This window comes from Apium graveolens, chromosome 11 (genome assembly GCF_009905375.1).
Source record: "Apium graveolens cultivar Ventura chromosome 11, ASM990537v1, whole genome shotgun sequence".
In the NCBI taxonomy this organism is placed as follows: Eukaryota; Viridiplantae; Streptophyta; class Magnoliopsida; order Apiales; family Apiaceae; genus Apium; species Apium graveolens.
In genome coordinates this window covers 108567374-108593182 of record NC_133657.1, presented here as the reverse complement: position 1 = coordinate 108593182, position 25809 = coordinate 108567374, and positions in this window count along the sequence as shown.

The following is a 25809-nucleotide window of genomic DNA, read 5'->3' as shown; positions in this document are numbered from 1 at the left end:
CATCTCACAATCTTGATGTGGCTCAAGGTCCTGGCTTGGGCCTTCTTGGGCCTAAGATAAAAGTCCAAGGTTCCCCTGCTTTTCTGGGCAGAAAACGCCCTGACTTGAATTAACTTGTGACACATGGTTCTACCTCATATCCTATGAACTATGGTTGGAAAAACTTCTCTGACACTCCCTCTAACTAAGGCCCAATTGGACCTAATGAGGGCCTATCCATGACATGGTCAAATCTCCCTATTTCTAAGTTGCAACAAAACTGTCCCCTGCTGGAGAGATTTTGTTATTCTACTTGTGCACCTAACCAAAAGACATGCAAACCTCCAACCAACTCCTAAAACCTTTTTTATACTCCCAATACTAACTTCTGGTGGCTTGGGCCTAAAAATGCACATCAATGACATGGTCAAAACTCACTCTAAACCTCAGGGTACTAAAGTGATTTTCTGCAGAAACTATAACTCTCATTTTCCAAGGTTTTGACTTGACAAACTCAACTAACAACAACTCAATACTTAAACCAAGACTTATATATGGTAATCTACTGAACTAACTTCCTTATTCTCAAAATAACCTTGGGTGAGATCATCCATGCCCAAAAACAATAACATGCAACTAAATATATAACATGCAACTCATGAAAAGCACATAACAAGATTTCGGCTAGGCATAAAGTTTTAAATGCTTGTAAAATTGACTTGCACCTAATACTCATCCTTAATAATCATGAAATATAACTTCTTTTAAGTATTAATAAGAAATTTATCATGGAAATAATCTATTTTAAGCACACCTATTTCACATTTATAGATTTATAAATATAACAACATGATTTCGAAAAGAATAGCATGCACAACATGGTTGATCATCATTTTAATGTCTTAAAACTAGCATGCATGGCTAAACATAAATATATAATGAAATTTCAGTAGCATGCAAAGGATTTTAAAGCATGATATCTCCATAAAACACTTAGTTAGCACATATACATAATATATCTCATAGAGAGCTCTTGAATTCACAAGAATCAAGAGTTTCTCTTTGGAGATCACATAAGAACTACACATGCATCCATGGAACTTCAACTTCCAAGTCTCAAAACACTTGTAAAGGATATAAGATGAATGTAGGTAAAAGATTTACACTTGGGAAGATGAAGAATGAATTGAAAAATGGAAGGGGGTGGGGGATTTGGCCTTCGGCCGAGAGCAAGGTGGGAGGGGGAAAAGAGAGAAAATTTATGGTGTGTTGGAGTGTGGAATGAGTGGAATGATTTCTTCCACTTTGATTTTTTTGTTTTATGCTTTTTGGTTGACAAATAATGAGTGGAAGTGAGAACTTACAAAAATTTCCTTTAGCTAAAGTTAGGCCATTTTGCATGCAAGGCTAATGTAGTAATTTGGTAATAATCAAATGAGTTAGTGGGTTTGGAAAAGTCTTATTTGCCCTTTGAGAGAATAGAAGGGTGATTTGCATGCATGGTCTCTTATGTAATTTGATAAATATGACAACAAAAATTTATAATGATTTATTTTTTTATAAAAGAAAATACAAGTTCAAAAATTATTAAATTTATACCATAAAATAACTTGGATTTTTAGAGACTTTATAAAATCATTTTCAAAATTTGTGAACAAAATACCTTTTAAAAGAAAAAATTTCCAAAGCTTAGAATATTCCTTATAAATCAAAAATAAAGAAATTAAATAGACTCTTGCTTTGAAAAATCATATACTACACAAAGCAAATTTATAATGCAGAAATTTTTACTCACACTAGCGTACAATCATTGAATATATTTTCATTTGACTTTAATATTATACCAAATCCACAAATAATATTACATAAAATGCCGGTCGTAACATCCTCTCCCCCTTAAGGGATTCTGTCCCCAGAATCTAAGAGAAAAGATGAGGATGCCGGGAACGCATATCAGACTCTAACTCCCAAGTCGATTCTTCGACCTTAGGGTTCCTCCAAAGCACTTTTACTAACTTTACCGACTTATTCCTAAGACTCTTTACTTGCCAGTCGAGTATTTTAACCGGTTGCTCCACAAATGATAGGTCTTCCTGAATTTCTACAGGTTCATATTCTATCACATGGCTAGCGTCAGGATTGTACTTCTTAAGCAACGACACATGGAACACATTATGCACATGCCGATACTGAGGTGGTAAGGCCAACTCGTAGGCCACCTTTCCTACTTGACTCAAAATCTCAAAAGGACCTATGTATCTAGGTGTTAACTTCCCTTTCTTGCCAAATCTCATCAACCCTTTTCTAGGTGACACCTTCAGCAACACAGCTTCGCCAATTTGGAATTGAACGTCCTTACGTGCTGGATTCGCATACTTCCTCTGTCTATCTTGAGCAGCAAGCAACCTTTTCTGAATTAACTTGACCGAGTCATGCAACTGTTGTACCAAATCCGAGCCGAGAATTCTTCCTTCTCCTACTTCATCCCAACTTGTTGGTGATCTATATTTTCGCCCGTACAAAGCTTTGTATGGTGGCATGCCGATACTGGAATGATAGCTGTTGTTGTAAGAAAATTCAATCAACGGCAAGTGATCGTCCCAACTTCCTGCAAAATCGATTGCACACCTGCGCAACATGTCTTCAATTGTTTGAATCGTCCTTTCACTCTGGCCATCAATCTGCGGGTGGTACGCCGTGCTTATATTCAACTTCGTGCCAAGACATTCCTGAAATTGCTTCCAGAATCTCGAGTTAAATCGGGGATCTCTGTCTGAAACTATTGATACGGGTACTCCATGCCTTAGTACGATTTCGCGCACATACAGATGAACCAACTTGTCCAGTGACGACTTCTCAGTTATTGGAAGGAAATGCACCGACTTCGTAAGACGATCAACTATAACCCATATTGTGTCATGTCCGGATTTCGTTCGCGGTAGTCCTACTATAAAGTCCATAGCGATATTTTCCCATTTCCATTCTGGAATTTTCAGGGGCTGAATTAATCCGCTTGGTCGTTGATGTTCTGCCTTTACTTTCTGACAAGTATAGCACTTCGCAACCCATTCTGCCACGTCTCGCTTCATATTTGGCCACCAAAAGTTCTTCTTTAAGTCTCGATACATCTTGGTGCTTCCCGGGTGGATTGAAAATTTCGAATTATGGGCTTCATGGAGGATCTCATTCTTTAATTCAGGTACATGGGGAATCCATATTCTGGATGAAAACCTTAGTATCCCTTGCTCATCCCTTTGAGTGTTAATCTCCTCTCCAGATAACTGATTCTTCTCTTTTTCCATTACTTCCTCTTGACACTTCTTTATCTTTTCCACTAGTGTTGGCTGAAAGGTCATTGCACGAAAAACTTCCTCGACTTTTCCATAAGCACAAAGTTCTAATTCCAATTTTTCGATTTCTTCAGATAACTCTTTTGATGTTATCATCATATTCAATCTCTCCTTCCTACTCAGAGCATCGGCCACTACGTTCGCCTTTCCAGGATGGTAATTTATCGAGCAGTCACAGTCCTTGATCAATTCCAGCCATCTCCTCTGCCTCATATTGAGCTCTTTCTGAGTAAAAATGTACTTTAAACTCTTGTGATCCGTGTAGATTTCACACTTCTCTCCATAGAGGTAGTGTCTCCAAATCTTGAGTGCGAACACTATGGCGGCTAGTTCCAAGTCATGCGTCGGGTACTTTAACTCATGCGGCTTCAACTGTCTTGATGCATATGCGATCACTTTACTGTGTTGCATCAACACACAACCCAAACCCTTATGTGAAGCGTCGCTGGATATTACAAAATTCCCTTGATCAACTGGAAGTACCAACACCGGAGCTGTTACCAACTTCTGCTTTAACTCTTGAAATCTATCTTCACATTCTGCACTCCATTCAAACTTTTGATTCTTTCTGGTTAACTTGGTTAATGGCGTGGCGATCTTCGAGAAATCCTTGACGAATCTTCTATAGTATCCGGCCAATCCTAGAAAACTTCGCACTTCCGTAGGAGTCTTTGGCCTCTCCCAACTCATAACTGCCTTAATCTTTTCCGGATCCACTTTAACTCCCTCATTTCCAATAACATGCCCTAAAAATTGAACTTCCTTTAACCAAAACTCACATTTGGTAAACTTGGCATACAACTTCTCTTGTCAGAGTATCTCCAATGCTATCCAGAGGTGTTGCTTATGTTCTTCTTCCGACTTAGAATAAATAAGGATGTCATCAATGAATACCACGACAAATTTGTCCAAATACTTCTTAAATACTCGATTCATCAGATCCATAAATGCGACCGGAGCGTTGGTCAATCCAAACGGCATTACTAGGAATTTATAATGCCCATATCTGGTCCTGAATGCGGTCTTAGGAATATCTTCTTCTTTGATCTTTAATTGATGGTATCCCGATCTCAAATCAATCTTCGAAAAGCATTTTGCTCCCTTCAACTGATCAAAAAGGTCATCTATCCTTGGTAGCGGATAGCGGTTCTTGATCGTCACCTTATTCAACTCTCGGTAATCTATGTATAGACGCATACTCCCATCTTTCTTCTTTACAAACAGAACAGGTGCTCCCCATGGCAACGTACTTGGCCGTATCACTCCCTTATCCAATAATTCTTGTAGCTGGCTCGCCAACTCTTTCATTTCTGCTGGTGCCATCCTATACGGGGCCTTTGAAACTGGTTCCGTGCCTGGAGCAAGGTTGATCTCGAACTCAATTTGTCGATCTGGTGGTAAGCCTGGTAGTTCGTCGGGAAACACATCGGGGAACTCGCTAACTACAGGAATATCTTCCATGCTGAGGCTGCCTCTCTCTGAATCCACTACATAAGCTAGGAATGACTCACAACCTTTTCTAAGTAACTTCTTAGCCTGAACAATTGTAAGAAATAGTTGCTCTTGCCTCTGCCCCTTAAATACTACCTTCTCTCCACTCTTCGTCTTTAAATACACTCTCTTGGTTTTACAATTTATCTGAGCGCTATTCTCTCCTAACCAATCCATTCCTAAAATTATATCAAACTCTCCCAACTTGAAGAGTATCAAGTCGGCTGAGAACTTATACCCCGAAATATCAATCTCACACTTTGGACAAAATTGATTCACAGGAATCTTTTCTTGGTTCGCAATTACCACATTTACTACCTCACTCATAACCATTTTATCACATTGGAGCTTATCAACAAAAGATTCTGATGTGAAAGATCTTGTTGCTCCCGAATCAATCAATACTTTAGCTTTGACATTATTGAGTAAAAGTGTACCTGCTATCACCTCCGAATTCTGTACAGCATCCTTCATCTTCAAATCAAATGTCCTTGCTGTTGCTTGTGGGGTTGGTGTAGGTGGTGGAGGTAATGCCAATACCTCATCTGACACGCTTGCACTGGTACTTGCCACGTTCATCAGAGCTTTGACTGGTCCGGTTGCCTTGCACTCCCTAGCCATGTGTCCAGTCTTCCCACACTTGTAGCACGTAACTCCTGGCTTCGGCATCTTGCACTCATTTGCCAAATGTCCCTTCTGATTGCACCTATAACAGCTCATGCTCAGCTTATTACATACTCCGGGGTGCCTTCTTCCACAGTGCTTGCATTCCGGTCTCTGGAACCTGTTTTCTCCAACTTGCCCTTGGCTTGCCTGGTTGTTCCCTTTTGATTCTTGCCTTTTGCCCAAATTTCCCTTCTTTTGAAAATTTCCGCCCTTCTGGAAACCAATCCTCTTTATATTTTGATCTTGCGAACTTCCGGCTTCAGACTTTTCTCCATAAAATGGAACCTTCCTCTTCTTGTTATCCCTCTCTTCCTTGATTACATCCCATTATTCTCAATCAGAGCAGCTTTCTGTACTACTCCCGCATATGTTTCAAGCTCAAACATAGCCACCCTATCTCTGATCCAAGGCTTCAATCCTTGCTGAAATTTCTTTGCTTTTTCCTCCTCAGTGCTGGTATACTTTGTCACAAACCCTGACAACTCAGTGAACTTCTTCTCATACTCCAATACAGTCATGTTCCCTTGCTTCAACTCAAGAAATTTTAGCTCCATCTGATTCTGCATGTACTTAGGGTAATACTTGTCCAGAAATAACTTCTTAAATCTCTCCCAAAAAACCTGCTGAGTGACTTCCATAGCCTTTACTGATTCCCACCAATAGATGACTTCTCCCTTCAAGAAGTAAGTAGTATACGGCGTCTTCTGATCGTCTCCTAACTGTACCAACTCAAAAGCCCTTTCCATCTCCTTGATCCATGTGTTAGCTATCACTGGATCAGTGGTATCATGAAATACAGGTGGATTCACATTCTGAAAAGCCTTGAAAGTGACAATTTGTCTACATGGTACTGGTGGTTCAGGTGGTTGGTGTGGCTCACGGTTATCTTGGTTTTCAATTCGTTGTTGAAGAGTTAGTTGTTGTTAAACTATAGCATTGGTTTGCTGTTACAAGGTTTCCAGTAGTCGAAGAATATTTGGGTTTGTGGTGGAGGTGGTTGTTGGGTTCTTCTTTTTGGGAGGCATGATCTTGAAATAAGAGTTGTGTCAAAACAGATATGAATGATAAAATGATTCGAGGGTATCGTATGGCATTCTCATTTACATGTGGGGTCAAGTTTCCAAATTAAGCAGATATGATGATAAAAACATAAAATAACAGTTGAGAGCAAATGGAACAATAGCACATAATTATTGAAATTTTAAAGGTCACAATACATAGGATTGGGACAAAGTCTGATTCTAGGAATAACAGGCTTATTTAAAGGAAACAACGGAAATAACTGGGGATTCCATAGAGTCTGATAGTACAACAACATGAAAGGTAAATGGAAAGAACTAAGGTTCCACTCCATCTGAACGGGGCTTGGTAGTCTTTTCCTCTCGAAGCATCTTCACAATGCTCTGGAGCTCATCCGCCACCATCTGAATGACATACTGGCCGGTACGGTCCCGGTGTGCTGGCATCTCCTCAAGCTTAGTGTTGACGTACTGAACCAAGGTCTCAAGTCTCGCAGTCATCTGCTCCTTGGGCTTCCCTTCGTAGTTTCGGCTGTCCGGATACACGTTCTTCAGTCGATCTATCAGTCGGTCGTACTTGCCCTGAAGCATGTCGAACTCGCGCCTCAACTCAGCATACACGGAGAAAGCAATAGTGTCGTCCGACCTAGAGGATGACGAGGAATGCGCCCTTTGCTGACAACCAATAAGAGGAGTATTAATAATAATTTACTTAACCTACTCTCTCGCATAATATCTATAACCTACACACATATCCTATAACTTATTTCGGCTGTCCAGAGACTCTAAGTCGTAGCTCTGATACCAAAACCTGTCACACCCCCAACTTAAACAGCAAAATAAATATAGCTATTACATCATTTTAATGAAGAATACACAACCAAATCCAAGATCTTACAGTTTAGGGTTTGGAACAACCCAACACTACCAACTATTACATCTGATTACAAATACCGAGTCCTCACACAACTATTATTACTTATTCTACCTGAGCTCAAACATAAGCATCAGCATCACAGGTCTTACGGGCAGTCTGCTTGAATCTAACCATAGCTGCTAGCTGTAATATCAGGGTAAAGCAAGGAGTGAGCCAAATGCTCAACAAGTGCTAACAGTACGACACAAAACATAAATTAAGATATACTTTTAAGAATGACAATGGAAAGACATAACCAAAGGTAACGAGAGATAAAACTATGTGAGATGGCATCATTTTGCTTGTATCAAATCAATTTTAAAATCATGTCTTAATCAAAATCATTTTATGACGCTACGGATTACAGCTGGTGATCAGCCGCGAAGTAATCCCGAACCTCGCTGGGTTCTAAAACATTAACGGGAATCCCTAGGCAACTTTTAAGCCTAATATAAGTGTGGAAAGGACTCGCGTCTCAGTCCAGATCCACTATTCAAGAAAACATTTATCCCCCTTTGGGACTAAAAACCCACATTTTATTTATTTCAAAAGCTGATGCCGAATTGTAACAAAATCTCTTTTAACAGTAAATATTTTTATTAAGGGATTATAGATCAACTCGAAACATGGGAAATATGGTACTAAATCTCAGGGCCATGATTCACAAAACTTTACTCTATTGGGGTAACCAAAAGGGTTTTCATATGTAAGAATTTGGACAGGAAAATATGGTGAGACTAATGGATAATATGAAGGGGTAATGCCAAACTGGGCTCAAAGCAATGGTTTCTCGTCAAGGTACAGGTGTTGGATCATTAAGAAGATAAGCTTCACGAATACTATGGGTGTTAAGGTAATGATCTCTAGCTCAGGATGTATATATATCAGAATTGTCAAGCTTTAGGATAGGAAAGAGGGTATCAATGAATGAGGAATCTTGTTGGTAAGCTTCTGACTATCAGAGTTCAAGGTAAGGTTCTATAGGGGTTCAAGTATCAGGATGAGATATCAATACTTAGGAATCATCAGCATGTTAATCAAGAGGATCAATCAAGTAATATAACAACTCTTTATTTTATCATGGCATTTAACTATCATGAAAAGACTTTTGAACTACTTGCAATACATACTCAAGGGTTCATGGCATTTCTATATAATTCAAAGATAAGCGAGAGATACGCTTGATTTAAACATATCAAAATGACTCAGGATGATTGCATCGATATATATGAACTGTTTATAGTATATATGAACTGTTTATATTAAATATGAAGGTCAAGTTGAATCACTTGCCTTGAGATAGGCTGGTCTGGTATGACTGGTAGGAGCAACTGGAGCTTCACTCGAATTTTATGGCAAGTTTTCCCTCGTCTCGAGATGCTACATAAATAATAATCCTCATTATAATATATTCTCACTAACTTAACCTATTTACAACTTGAAATTAAACACGGATGGCACTTAGGCCTATACGCACTTAATTTATATTCACTTTTAAATTACAATTGCACACACATAGCCACATATTCACATATCATATATTAACACCAAATAACACCATATATACCATAATGCAACACTAGGCTTGGATGATCTCGACTCACCACTTAAGTCACTTGGTCGCTAAACTAGACAAAGTCTTCAAATTTTGGCTCCCTAACTCGATGTGCCTTTCCTAAATTATCCAAAACCTATTGACCCTCACTTGTGCCTTTTGCTCTACTGATCTTATACCATCTTACAACAATGGTGGTCGACCTAATACTCGCTTCTAAGTGTTCTAAAACTATGTGATAAGTGATAGTGCTCACTGGTGCAAATTTCAGAATGACAACTATAGTTTCTTGAGTGTATTAGGCACTCTTAAACTACAAGTTTTCCTTCAAAACTTTTACACAAGACTCTCCTGACCTAAGGGCATCTCACAATCTTAATGTGGCTCAAGGGCCTGGCTTGGGCCTTCTTGGGCCTAAGCTAAAAGTCCAAGGTTCCCCTGCTTTTCTGGGCAGAAAATGCCCTGACTTGAATTAACTTTGATTTTCCACTTTCTTAGGTTCCTCCTGTGATGGAAAGCTACTATACAGACATTCATCTTGAGTAGCTCTTCTAGTTTGCACTTTAGATGTACCATCACCAATGATCAGTTCAAAAGGGTGATTCTTGGTCCATTTCCTTTAAGGTGGTAGATTAGCTCTAGATGAGGTTGCCTTGGTATTCTCATGATGTGAGATAGAGTGTTGATTGGTTGAAACTCCCCCTGAGTTGCTGATCCTTTGAAAGGAATTGGGAGTTCTATCAACTGATGAAGTGAAATGATTATCCATTGACAGACTGTGATCAACGGATGCTTCATTATGAACTTCAACGGATGATGCCCTTTGTCTTTCAACAGATGCTGCATTGCTTCTATCAACGGAAGCTGAATTATGACTTTCAACGGATGCAGCATTCTGTGCATTATCCAAAGGGAGAATTTGAATTCTTTTCGAGGTGCCTTCTCCATCATTCTGATCTTCACTATCATCACAATATATCTCAATGTTGTCAAATTTGAGTCCTTCATGATGTCCCTCATCTATTAGTCCATCAATCTTTTTATCATCAAATACAACATGCACAGATTCCATGACAATGTTGGTTCTTAGATTGTAGACTCTATATGATTTTCCAGCAGAATAACCAACAAATATTCCTTCATCAGCCTTTGCATCAAACTTCCTTTTGTGATCAGGTTGATTCCTTAGAATGTAGCATTTGCAACAAAAGACATGCAGAAAGTTTAAAGTTGGTTTTCTTCTCTTGAACAATTGATAGGGAGTCATGCCTTTTGCCTGATTAATTAGAGAAATATTCTAGGTGTAACATGCACAGTTAACAGCCTCAGTCCAAAAGTATGTTGGGAGATTTGACTCTTCAAGCATTGTTCTTGCAGCTTCAATTAGTGATCTGTTCTTCCTTTCCACCACACCATTTTGTTGTGGAGTCCTTGGAGCTGAGAACTCATGCATGATTCCATTTTCTTCACAGAACAACTTCATGGTTGTATTCTTGAACTCAGTTCCATTGTCACTCCTGATATTCCTTACTTTGAAATCTGGATGATTATTGACTTGCTTGATATGATTGATAATGATTTCACTAGCTTCATCCTTTGATCCAAAAATAAGCCCATGAAAACTTTGAGAAATCATCTACAATCACTAGGCAATATCTTTTCCTTGAAATTGACAATACATTGACTGGTCCAAAAAGACCCATGTGTAGCAGTTGCAATGGTTCATCAATTGCTGATTCAAGCTTCTTACTGAATGATGCTTTCTTTTGCTTTCCTTCCTGACAAGCATCACACAGTCCATCCCTTGTGAAGTCCACTAGAGGGATTCCTCTAACTAAGTCCTTTTTGACTAGATCATTCATTATCTTGAAATTCAAATGGGACAGCTTCTTGTGCCATAGCCAACTTTCATCTGGACTTGCTTTGCTGAGAAGACAAGTAATTGATTCTGAATCTGTAGAGTTGAAGTCAGCTAAGTACACATTTCCTTTTCTAACTCCAGTTAGAACCACTTTGTTGTCCTTCTTACTTGTGACAGCACAGGCTTCAGAATTGAAGGAAACAGTATTCCCTCTGTCATATAGTTGACTCTATTGGGGTAACCAAAAGGGTTTTCATATGTAAGAATTTGGACAGGAAAATATGGTGAGACTAATGGATAATATGAAGGGGTAATGCCAAACTGGGCTCAAAGCAATGGTTTCTCGTCAAGGTACAGGTGTTGGATCATTAAGAAGATAAGCTTCACGAATACTATGGGTGTTAAGGTAATGATCTCTAGCTCAGGATGTATATATATCAGAATTGTCAAGCTTTAGGATAGGAAAGAGGGTATCAATGAATGAGGAATCTTGTTGGTAAGCTTCTGACTATCAGAGTTCAAGGTAAGGTTCTATAGGGGTTCAAGTATCAGGATGAGATATCAATACTTAGGAATCATCAGCATGTTAATCAAGAGGATCAATCAAGTAATATAACAACTCTTTATTTTATCATGGCATTTAACTATCATGAAAAGACTTTTGAACTACTTGCAATACATACTCAAGAGTTCATGGCATTTCTATATAATTCAAAGATAAGCGAGAGATACGCTTGATTTAAACATATCAAAATGACTCAGGATGATTGCATCGATATATATGAACTGTTTATAGTATATATGAACTGTTTATATTAAATATGAAGGTCAAGTTGAATCACTTGCCTTGAGATAGGCTGGTCTGGTCTGACTGGTAGGAGCAACTGGAGCTTCACTCGAATTTTATGGCAAGTTTTCCCTCGTCTCGAGATGCTACATAAATAATAATCCTCATTATAATATATTCTCACTAACTTAACCTATTTATAACTTGAAATTAAACACGGATGGCACTTAGGCCTATACGCACTTAATTTATATTCACTTTTAAATTACAATTGCACACACATAGCCACATATTCACATATCATATATTAACACCAAATAACACCATATATACCATAATGCAACACTAGGCTTGGATGATCTCGACTCACCACTTAAGTCACTTGGTCGCTAAACTAGACAAAGTCTTCAAATTTTGGCTCCCTAACTCGATGTGCCTTTCCTAAATTATCCAAAACCTATTGACCCTCACTTGTGCCTTTTGCTCTACTGATCTTATACCATCTTACAACAATGGTGGTCGACCTAATACTCACTTCTAAGTGTTCTAAAACTATGTGATAAGTGATAGTGCTCACTGGTGCAAATTTCAGAATGACAACTATAGTTTCTTGAGTGTATTAGGCACTCTTAAACTACAAGTTTTCCTTCAAAACTTTTACACAAGACTCTCCTGACCTAAGGGCATCTCACAATCTTAATGTGGCTCAAGGGCCTGGCTTGGGCCTAAGCTAAAAGTCCAAGGTTCCCCTGCTTTTCTGGGCAGAAAATGCCCTGACTTGAATTAACTTTGATTGGGCCTAAACTAGAAAATGCTTTTCTGTATAGTAACTTGTGACACATGGTTTTAACTCATATCCTATGAACTATGGTTGGAAAAACTTCTCTGACACTCCCTCTAACTAAGGCCCAATTGGGCCTAATGAGGGCCTACCCATGACATGGTCAAATCTCCCTATTTCTAAGTTGCAACAAAACTGTCCCCTGCTGGACATATTTTGTTATTCTACTTGTGCACCTAACCAAAAGACATGCAAACCTCCAACCAAATCCTAAAACCTTTTGTATACTCCCAATACTAACTTCTGGTGGCTTGGGCCTCAAAGTGCACATCAATGACATGGTCAAAACTCACTCTAAACCTCAGGGTACTAAACTGATTTTCTGCAGAAACTATAACTCTCATTTTCCAAGGTTTTGACTTGACAAACTCAACTAACAACAACTCAATACTTAAACCAAGACTTATACATGGTAATCTACTGAACTAACTCCCTTATTCTCAAAATAACCTTGGGTGAGATCATCCATGCCCAAAAATAACAACATGCAACTAAATATATAACATGCAACACATGGAAAGCACATAACAAGATTTCGGCTAGGCATAAAGTTTTAAATGCTTGAAAAATCGACTTGCACCTAATACTCATCCTTAATAATCATTAAAATATAACTTCTTTTAAGTATTAATAAGAAATTTATCATGGAAACAATCTATTTTAAGCACACCTATTTCGCATTTATAGATTTTTAAACATAACAACATGATTTCGAAAAGAATAGCATGCAAAACATGGTTGATCATCATTTTAATGTCTTAAAACTAGCATGCATGGCTAAACATAAATATATAATGAAATTTCAGTAGCATGCAAAGGATTTTAAAGCATGATATCTCCATAAAACACTTAGTTAGCACATATACATAATATATCTCATAGAGAGCTCTTGAATTCACAAGAATCAAGAGTTTCTCTTTGGAGATCACATAAGAACTACACATGCATCCATGGAACTTCAACTTTCAAGTCTCAAAACACTTGGAAAGGATATAAGATGAATGTAGGTAAAAGATTTACACTTGGGAAGATGAAGAATGAATTGAAAAATGGAAGGGGGTGGGGGATTTGGCCTTCGGCCGAGAGCAAGGTGGGAGGGGGAAAGGAGAGAAAATTGGTGGTGTGTTGGAGTGTGGAATGAGTGGAATGATTTCTTCCACTTTGATTTTTTTTATTTTATGCTTTTTGGTTGACAAATAATGAGTGAAAGTGAGAACATACAAAAATGTCCTTTAGCTAAAGTTAGGCCATTTTGCATGCAAGGCTAATGTAGTAATTTGGTAATGATTAAATGAGTTAGTGGGGTTGGAAAAGTCTTATTTGCCCTTTGAGAGAATAGAAGGGTGATTTGCATGCATGGTCTCTTATGTAATTTGATAAATATGACAACTAAAATTTATAATGATTTATTTTTTATAAAATAAAATACAAGTTCAAAAATTATAAAATTTATACCATAAAATAACTTGGATTTTTAGAGACTTTATAAAATCATTTTCAAAATTTGTGAACAAAATACCTTTTAAAAGAAAAAAATTCCAAAGCTTAGAATATTCCTTATAAATCAAAAATAAAGAAATTAAATAAACTATTTCTTTGAAAAATCATATACTACACAAAGCAAATTTATAATGCACAAATTTTCACTCACACTAGCATACAATCATTGAATATATTTTCATTTGACTTTAATATTATACCAAATCCATAAATAATATTACACAAAATGCCGGTCGTAACAGTGGATGCTCAGGATATATGACTGGTTATAAATCCCTACTATCAGAATTTGAGGAGAAGGCTAGCCCAAGCGTTTCTTATGGAGATGGCAACTTAGGAAAAATCTTGGGATATGGCAAAATCAAAGTTGGAAATGTCATTATTAAAAATGTAGCTCTGGTTGCAGGACTCAAGCATAATCTGATCAGTCTGAGTCAAATATATGACAGAGATTACCATGTCAATTTTTATAGGGAACATTGTGAAATTGTCGAAAATTTGATGGCAAGATCACATTGACTGGTGTGAGACATGGTATTTTGTATGAAGCCAGGGTCTCCACATGAACTGATAACTCATAAGTTTGTCTACTAAGTAGAGCATCTGTGGAAGACAGCTTGAACTGGCATAAAAGACTTTCTCACCTCAACTTCAACAATATCAATGAACTTGTGAGGAAAGATCTTGTCAAAGGATTTCCCAATACAGTATTTACTCCTGATGGATTATGTGATTTATGCTAGAAATCCAAGCAAAGGAAGACATCTTTCAAGAGTAAAACTGAATCATCAATTCTTGAACCATATCATCTACTTCATGTTGATCTCTTTGGTCCAGTAAATGTTATGCCTATTTCCAAGAAGAGGTATGTATTTGTGATTGTTGATGAATTTACAAGATACATATGGGTGTATTTTCTGCACACCAAGTATGAATCTCCATCCATTCTTCTTGATCATGTGAGGGAGCTGGAGAAAGGATCAACATACAAGGTGAAGATCATTAAAAGTGATAATGGAACTGAATTCAAGAATAGCTCTATGGAAGAATTCTGCAAACTCAAGGGGATAAAACAAAAGTTTTCTGCTCCTGGAACTCCACAACAAAATAGAGTTGTTGAAAGAAAGAATAGAACTCTGATAGAAGTTGCAAGAACCATGCAAGAAGAAGCAAAATTTCCTACCTACATATGGGTTGAGGCTGTGCAAACTGCTTGCTTTACACAAAATGCAACATTGATCAACAAGCATGGAAAGACACCATTTGAGATGGTGAAAGGGAAGAAGCCAAATTTGAAATACTTTCATATATTTGGTTGTAAGTGTTTTATTCTCAAAACTCATCCGGAGCAGCTTACCAAGTTTGATCTGAAAGCTGATGAAGGAATATTTGAAGGATATACATTGACTATAAAAGCCTTCAGAGTTTACAATCTGAGAACAAGAACAGTCATGGAGTCTATACATGTATCTTTTGATGACAAGAAGATAACAGGTCTAGAAGATGCAGATGACCATGACAAGTTGAGATTTGAAAATGAAGTACCTTATGCTGAACTTTTAAATCCTAACTCTGATATAAAAATCCTGATATCACTCAAAGCTCTAAAGTTTCACAGAATAATGGAAATTCTTCTGACACTGAAGTATATGTTGAGGGTAGCAACATGACACAAATCCAGAGACTACTACAAGTGATTCAACTCAAGAAACATCAGTAGAAAGATCATCAGACTCATCTTCCTTAAACTCTGATAAGTCAAATACTGATAACTATGGGAACACTGATTCAGGGGGAGCATCAGGAAACAACAGTGGTACTACTCAAAGATATAATAGAGAATTCATGGATCAAGGGGGGTTCTTCTTCTAGGAGTTAACTTCCATCAGCAAGAAAATGGTCTAGGTCACACACACCTAACTTGATCATTGGAAACCCTGATAGTGGTGTAAGAACAAGAAAAGCCACTCGGAATGAATGTCTCTACCATTCTTTTCTATCTCAAACTGAACCTAAAAAGGTTGAAGAAGCTCTACAAGATGCTGACTAGTTCACAACAATGCAAGTAGAGCTCAATGAATTTGAAAGGAACAAAGTCTGGACTCTTGTGCCAAGACCAAAGAAAAGATCCGTATTTGATACAAAGTGGGTGTTCAGAAACAAAACTGAGATTGAGATATAATCCCACTAATTGGAAAGAAAAGGAAGGCTTCGATCCAACAAGGAACAAAGCAAGACTGGTTGCAAAGGGTTACTCATAACAAGAAGGCATTGATTACGATGAGACATTTGCTCCAGTTGCAAGGCTAGAGGCAATAAGGATCTTTCTTGCCTATGTTGCTCACAAGAAGTTTAAGTTGTTCCAAATGGATGTGAAGAGTGCATTCTTAAATGCAGAACTCGAAGAGGAAGTTTATGTTGAAAAGCCTCCATGGTTTATTAATCCAAAGTATCCAGATCATGTCTACTTACTGGATAAAACACTCTATGGATTGAAGCAAGCTCCAAGGGCCTGGTATGAAACACTTGCTCTATTTCTGCTAGAGAGTGGTTTCACAAGAGGTACAATTGATAAAACTCTCTTTTATAAATACCATGGTAATGACTTGTTATTAGTATAAATATATGTTGATATTTCAGTTCTGGATCTACTAATGATAAAATCTGTGAAAGATTTGCAAGGCTAATGCAGTCCAGGTATCAAATGAGTATGATGGGGGAATTGAGTTACTTTCTGGGGTTACAAGTCAAACAGACTAATGAAGGAATCTTCATAAATCAATCCAAATACACCAGGAACTTACTCAAAAGATTTGGAATGCAGGACTGCTCAACTGCATCAACTCCTATGGCCACTGCAACTAAGTTAGATTTAAATATTGGTTCTTCAGTAGATATAACTAACTACAGAGGTATGATTGGCTCACTCTTATATCTGACTTCTAGTAGACCTGATATCATGTATGCTACTTGTCTCTGTGCAAGGTTCCAAGCTAACCTTAGAGAACCTCATCTATTAACTATAAAGAGAATATTCAAGTATCCCAAAGGTACTATGAATCTGGGATTATTGGATATTCAGATGCTTTTGCAGGATGCAAAGTAGATAGGAAAAGTACTTATGGAAGCTGCCAATTTCTTTGAGGCGGATTAGTTTCTTGGTACATCAAGAAATAAAAGTCAATTACCACTTCAACTGCAGAAACAGAATACATTGCTGCAGGAAGCTGTTGTGCTCAGATTCTATGGATGAAGAATCAATTACTGGTGTGACACCCTCCAAACCCGGATCAGAAGTTTGGGGCTCATAACTCACATATATTATATAAACATGTATATGAACTATTACTTGCAGTGACCCTGCTTTACACAACCACGGGTCGCAACATTTTAAATTATGAAAACAAGCCACAATCTTAACTTTTATTACATCATACCAAATCCTAACTAGTGTAACTTAAAACTGATAATGGAAGTATTCTTACAAGCTTGCATATCTCATCTATAATTTAAAGCGTTTGCTGGCTCGATCCAACTCGTCCTGGAATCCTAGCTCGTACATTGGACTGGGAAACCTTGCTATCAATCATTTCCTTTTTTAACTGTAAGATACATAAACAGATTTGCAAGAGTGAGCTAACTAGCTCAGCAAGTCATAATAACAATAATTGTGGTTAAACAATGATCAAATGAGATGATTTAGAAGAATCAAGTTTCTTGTTAAATAATCATTAGAATTGGATATTTATTTTAAATTTTAAAAATCAAGGTTAGGCTACTGATCAGTCACGCACTAACCTCGAGCAAGGCACACGGTTATGCTCTATCAACTAGATCCAAGGCACACATTGGCCTAATTCGACCACAAATCTGGTTTGACCATGAATCTGATCCACATAAAGAAAAATTATCCAATTCTAAAACAGTTCAGTATGATAAACAATATAATTCAATAAAACAAGATCATAATCAACATTGATAAAACATTTGTATAAAAGTGTAATATAATTCATGAGTATCACAAGGGTATATCAAGTTATGTATGAGGAATGGCCTCCGGCCCCTAGGAGAATCAAGTATTAGATGAACAATAATTTCATAAGGTTTAGTTCTTTGATGTTTACAAGGTATGATTGATTATAAAAATTTCTGTATGTTCAAGTAATTTTGTTCCAGTGTTTGGTGTATGGTGTATACGTATATATATTTGTGGAGTAGTATCATATTTGTGTGGTTTAGTATCTGGTAATTCAATAATGGATGATTTACAAAGAATAAGGCTTACATCTCAAGATCAAATGATGTGATCAGGGTTTAAGGCTGAATGATTCAAAGTACTTACAATATAAAGAATAACTATTTTGAATACCAACAATATGTCACAAGAGAGTTTAGAAATATTTGCAATATATCTTGAGAAAGGTTAAGAAGTACTTGCCTTATCACAAATGATTTCCAACTTTACTTATACTCGTCTAACAGTTCTACTCAACAACCATTTTTCTTCTCTTTTTATGCCCCGCTTCTACTCACTGATTATTTGCTTCCTTTTCTATACCTCATTTACTCTGCTAGGCATCATAAGTATCTATCAATATTCAATCCTATATTATTCTAGTCATCACATAGACGACATATAGTTCAATCTACCCTTCGTTTCACCCAAATCCGACTTACGGATTAAAAGTTATGAATAAAACCGATAAACAATACACATATACGCATATAACACATCAATCAGATCACGTATAACACATAACACGTAAGATAATCGATCAAAATAATTTTTCAAAGAAGACTCAGTGTTAAAATAATTTTTCGAATCATTTTATAATAATTATCGAGCCTTGAAAACAATTTTAAATAATATTTTAAAGTTCGAAACTATTTTTTTCAGAATTTTTAAATCAAAAGAAATAATTAAATCTAATTAAATAATCAATTAAAATTAATTAATAACTAATTAATTTAATTAAACAATTAATACTTAAATTAGTTGATCAATTAAATAATTAATTATTAACTAAAATTAATTAATTAAATTAAAAATAATTTTCAGAATTAAAATAATAATTTTTGGAATTAAAAATGAATTTTAGAAATTAAATAATGAATTTTTGGATTTATTTAAAAAGAAAAATCCAACCACTTTTTATGAACAGCTGTCGGCAACAGCTTGAAGGTGGCCGGAATCTGGAAAATCCCAGAAACCGGCAGACCTCCGGCTGGAATTCGGCAGCCCTAATCTCGCCAAAACCACACTGATGCAACTCGGTTTTCACAGCAAACATATGTATAACGATATTAGAGATTCAGATATCAACACCACAACATCAATCAACAACAATCTCAGTTTTTCTGGAGAAATCAACATAAAAACCGGCTAAGCTCGAAGCTTTTCCGGTGATGGTGCAAAAACACGAATTACTCTATCAAATCCATTATTCTTTACACGAAAATAAAGTTGTACGATCATACAATCAAACCCAGTTAATCTTAACAGTTGAAAACCATAAACAAGAACAATAATTCAAATTAAAATTTTAGCAAAAACCCCAAACTCGAACTTCACCAAATCTTGATCAAAACTAACAAATTTATATACCAAATCAATTCTTGTGATCTCAGTAATGATAAACAAGCATCAAAACATACAAACAATCCCTCTAAATCAGAAACCGGATTTAAGTTAAAAGAAATGAAAAATTAAAAATACGAAATTGAAAAATAATTAACCTTATTCGATGATTTTGATATGGATACGATCGTCTCGTCGAGAGCTTCGATTTGACTATTCATACGCCTCCATTGGATTCCGATAACGCCTTCAAATCCTCGTTTGATTGCTAAGAACACGAAGAACACAGTTCGTTTCTCTGGATAAGTACTATTTTTGATTGTATAATTGTGTTTTTCTATATAAAATAAAGTACAATATCGGCTATTTATATTTACAAAATATTGGTATCCCGTTGGATCATACCGGATATAAAAAATTACGTTTATTTGAGAAAACAGATCTAAATCGGTACCGGTTTTAGGATAATTATCCAAATCTATACATTTTGTAAATAGAGACTTGGTCTCAGCGCTTTGGTTACACGTATTACGAGAAGATAATCTAATAGTTTAGTCAAAAGATCCCGTTTCTCGAAAGTACGGGTTTTATCAATTTACCGAAATGAATATTGTATCGAAAATTTTGCACTGGGACCCACACAGGGAAAACCGTACTCCGGATCGAAAAAGTCAAAATATGAAAAATATTCGGAATATTGAAATTAGGTTAGGAAGGAGTTCCCGAGACTTCCGGGTTGTAAAAAAGTAAAAACGGTTGAAGTCGGGTGATACCCGTTTATATAAAGTAATTTATAATTACTCGGAAAAATAATTTATTACGAACATAAATTACTTATAAAATCGTACAACAACATAAAAATTAATATAAAAATATCACAATTATCTATATTTTATTTTGGACCTATAAAATTAAAATACTCAAATTTTATCATATTTACACATCCAAACACAGATACCAGTTAACAGATTATTCACCAAAATTCATATAATAATCACTGAATATTTTTTTATTGATAAAAATAATTACACGATATATCCCGGATATTACATCCTTCCCCCTTAAAAGGATTCTGTCCCCAGAATCACTTAAGCATTAACTCAGGGTACTATTTTACGCATATCACTTTCTAACCCCAGGTCGACTTTTCAACCCTTGAATTTCTCCACAATATTCTTACTAACTTTACAACTATATTTCTTGACACTTTTCCTCTCTCTTTTCTATGATCCCTATTGGATTCTCAACATAGGGCAACTATGCCTGAAGTTCTATCGACTCATATTCTATCTCATATCTAGAATTCTAAATTATACCTTTTCAAACATTTCCACATGAAAACATCATGAATACGTTACATATGCGGGGGTAACTCTAATTCGTATGTTATCTTACCGACACGTGTTTCAAAATTTCAAAAGGTCCAACGTATTTAGGACTCAGCTTTCCTTTCTTTTCGATCGAGGATGATCCATTTTCACGGTGACACTTTTTACAATTTTAAATCTCCTTCTTCAAACTTCGCTTCTTTCGAGCTTGATCTACATATTTCCTTTGACGATCATGTGATGCACTTAACCTTTTCTAAATAATCTCGACAAATTCCTTTATCTGTTGTACCAACTCTAGTCCAAGTAATTCACGTTTTTTTTCAACTTCATCCCAATTTCTTGTAAAAATAATAGCACAAACACATAACTTATCTTCAATTGTTTGAATCATTCTTTTGCTTTGGCCGTAAGTCGGTGGATGATAAGATATACTCATCTTCAACTTAGCTCCTCAAATATTCTTGAAAACTTTTCTAGAACCTTGAATTAAATCTGGAATCTTGGTCGAATACCATAGACATGGGAACTCCATGACGAACTACTATCTCCTTCAATTACATGTGAACCAACTTGTCCAATGAAAATCTTCGATTAATAGGTAGAAAATGAACTGACTTAGCTAGCTTATCCATCATAACCCAATTGGCATCGTGGTTCGCTTTCGTTCTTGGTAATCTGACTCTAAACCCAAAGCAATATGCACCCATGTTCATTCTGCATCTCCAATGGTTGCAATAATCCACTAGGTCTCTATTCCTTCGCCATAATTCTTTGGTATGCCTAACACCTCCCAATCCATTTTGAAATTTCCTTTTCCTATCTGGATACCAATATTTTTCTTTAAATTCCTATATATCTTGGCATTTCTTGAATAGATTAAATATTTAACATTGTGAGTTCCCTATAGGATCTCATTCTTTAATTTTGTCACTTGTGGCATCCAAATTCTCGAAGAACATCTGAGAATACCGTGATTATTCTTCTGAGTGCATAAATATCCTCTTGCTAAAGTATTAACATCCTGATCCAATATCTCTTCTTAAAGTCTCTTTATCTTCTCTTAACAATTCTGGCTGAAAGGTCATACTATATATTCTTGCTTCTTTTGGATTATAAATTCTCACTTCCAATTCTAACTTCTGAAATCCCGTAAATAATCTTCCGGTGCATTCAACACCTTCACTTTCTCCTTTTTGCTTAATGCGTCTTTCACTACATTTTCTTTTCTTGGGTGATAGTTAATAATATAATCATAGTCTTTGATCAACTCCAATCATCTTCGATGTCTTATGCTAAGTTTTTTTTGCGCGAATATATACTTCGAACTCTTAATGGTCCATATAAATGTCATATTTTTTCTATGTATAGATAATGTTTCCAAATCTTTAAAGCGAATACCATTGCTGCTAGTTCCAATTCATGAGTAGGATATTTCTGATCATGAGGTTTCGGTTGTCTAGACGCATATGCAATAACTCTATTATGCTGCATCAACACACAACCTAATCCCTTATGATAAGCATCACTACAGGTTACAACTTTTCTTCAACATCTAGAAGTAATAAAATCAATGTCGTGATTAATCTCTTCTTAACTCCTCAAAACTTTCTTCACACTTCTTCATTCCATATAAAATTATCACTTTTCCTAGTAAGCTATGTCAAATATGTCGTAATCTTCGAGAAATCTTGAACAAATTTTTGATATTTATCCTGCCAATACTAAAAACTTCTCACTTTTGTTGGTGCTTTTGGTCTTTCTCTATTCATAGTAGCTTTAATCCCTGTTGGATCCAGTTTGGTTTCTTCATCACTGACTATTTATGTTAAGAATTACACTTCCTACCATCAAAACTCTCACTTTGAAAACTTTACATACAACTTCTTTCTTCTCAGACTCCCCAAATTATCATTAACTACCATGCATGGTCCTCCGTTAACTTTGAGTAAACCACAATATCATCTATAAGCACAAATACAACTTATCCGGATACTCTTTAAAAGTTTTGTCCATCAAGTTTAAATATTGTGGGTATATTAGTTAATCCAAATGTCACTATTAAAATTCCATAATAACTATACTTAGTTCTGAAAGCTGTTTTCGATACGTCCTCAGGTTCAATATTCAATTGATAATACCCAAATCCTAATCCATCTCAGAAAATTCTTCGCTTCTTTCAGCTGATCAAGCAAATCCTTAATTCGAGGTAATATTTACTTGTCCTTGATAACAAACTTGTTAAGCTTTCGCTAGTCGACACATAAACTCATGCTTCCATCTTCCTTAGTAACAAATAATACCAGTGCACCTCATGGGGTACACTAGGTCTAATTGCTTCTTCTTCTAAAATTCCTTGTAATTGCTTTGTTAACTCCTTCATTTTAACTGGCGCCATTTTGTATGGGGCTTTAGACACTGGTTCTGTTCTAGGTGCTAAGTCGATCGCAAACTAAATTTCTCTGTTTGGAGGAAGTCCTGGTAACTCATCTGGAAACACATCTAGAAACTCATTGATTACTAGGAAATCTTCAAGTTTTGCTGGCTCCTGACTTCTATTTATCATATAATCAACAAAGTGCTCACATCTTTTGCTACCATAACCTTTTAGTTGAACCATTTTTAAAAACTTCTTTACTTGCCTTCGACCTCTAAACGTCACCACTTTCTTATCTGGTGTCTTCAGAATTATCTTCTTAACAGGACGGTCTATCTGAGCATCACGCTTAAATAGTTAGTCCATTTCCTAGAATAATGTCAAATTATCCTATCTTAAATGATGTCAAATCATCACAAACTTATTTCCAGAAATCTCAATTTCACCATTGGTACTCACTTATTTAACAATTACACATTCTTGATTTGCTAGTTTTATAGTCATGATCTCATTTAACAATTCCACAGCGTAATTCAACTTATCAACAAAACCTTGAGAAATAAACGATTAAGTTGCTCCCACAGCTATCAATACTTTAACACATAAGGTATTCACAATAATCATTCCTGCCATGACATTCATATTCTAAATAACATATTTCACAGTCATATCGTAAACTCTCGCTCTTGGAGACTTATTCATTATCGGATTAGATCCCTTGATTTTTAGCGCATCACTGACTAGGGCTGGTGCTTTAAAATCATCGCCATATGCCCTAGTTTTCCATACTTGAAACATATAAATTTTATAGTTGGAACTTTGCCCACTTGATTCTTCTTATTTGGAGAACTTTTGTAAGAACAATAGTACAACAAAACAACTAGAAGGATCCATAAGTCAATAAACTTGGTGTTGAAAAGAAAGAAGAAGTAATGATTTGAATATGAATGAGAAAACCACATTGGTACTTAAGATGGCCAGTCTTTCATACCATATGACATACAGCACATGAATGGGTGGCGTCCCACCCTACTATTTGTCATTCTGACAAAGTGTCTCCCAATAACACTGCTTATCCCAATCAGAAAGCAAAACTTGAGGGGAAAAATTAAATTCGAAAGGAATGTAATATTCTCCTTTTTCTTATCACCCTAAAGAATTTATTAATGAAATAAGTTTATACATATTTAGGAATAAAAAAGAATATACGCCGTAGTATTGTAGAAAAGAATGGTATCATTGGTCACCATCCACATTTCACTTGTATACATCTTTCGAGCTTGTTCGATTATATCCCCATTCGAGTCATATAATAACTTCAATAGTCCACTGAAATGCCTTCGTAAATTAAGTGCTATGATAGATTCTTACTTATTAAGTCTTGTATCTTTAGCATCGTACCTGCACGTATAATACTTGAACAATTCAATCATAATTGTGCTCTTATAGGATAACTTCAAGTTTCTTCTATGTAGCTTAGAATAACCACTGATCATTCAACATATCGATTCTTTTATTAATAATGTTCTTCTTTTAGAAAAGTCTGGAAATTTGCTCATCCTTCTTCGATCATGCTCAGGCTTCTTTTAAGTCAATAAATTCTTTAAACTCTAATGATCTCAGAAATTGGATAAATAGTTTCTCCGTACACTGATTCTGTTATTAATCTTATCAAACAAGATTTGCACTCTTCTGTTAGGATTAATCAAAACTTCTTCATAATAGCGGGTCGACTTGGCCCTCGGAATTAACCATACTAATTTTTGGAACACGTATTTTCTAAGTAATCTGGTCTTATAACAAACAAGAAACTCAAGTAGTAACTTGACAACCAATATTTAAAACTTATTTTATTAAAAGGGCTTTTGGAAATTTTGTTAAGGAAATCTTTTTCGAAAACTTGTTTAAAAACTTTGAAAATCGCACATCTGGTCGTCATTATTATATGAGTTGGTTGTTGTCCTCCTTAACCAAAACAAGGTACCAATTTAAGGAAACGATCACATAAAGATCCATTCACTTTAATCTATCTTTTCTCCTTTATTGGGTCCATCTTGCCTGCATTAGTTGACAAAAAATTCAGTTACTGTTGCATATTATATCATTTGTAACTTTACTTCAAAGCTTTCTGTTAGGTCACACACATTGTAGAAGGGGGTGAATACAATGTATAGCACAATCAAATCGATCTTTAATAACTTAAGTAACAGAAAACAAACTTTATTCAAAATAATAAACTCTGTTACAGTATGGAACTGTCCTCTCTCAGTGATGAACAAATATCACGAGAGTTGCTAGGGTTACAATGAATAATCTTCTAGATAACAATAACACTTATAGTGTAAACCCTAAGTCTGTGTTTATATACTACACAGTTACAAGATAATCACTAATTGATATGGAATATAATTCTACTTCCTAAAATATATCAATCATATATCTTTTCTTCCAAGTATTCTATTCTTCATAGAATTCCTTCTTCATGCATATCTCTTCTTATGTTTGTCTCGATCTTCTCTTCCTGTAAATCAGCTGCCTTCCTTATATGAATGTTTCCTTTA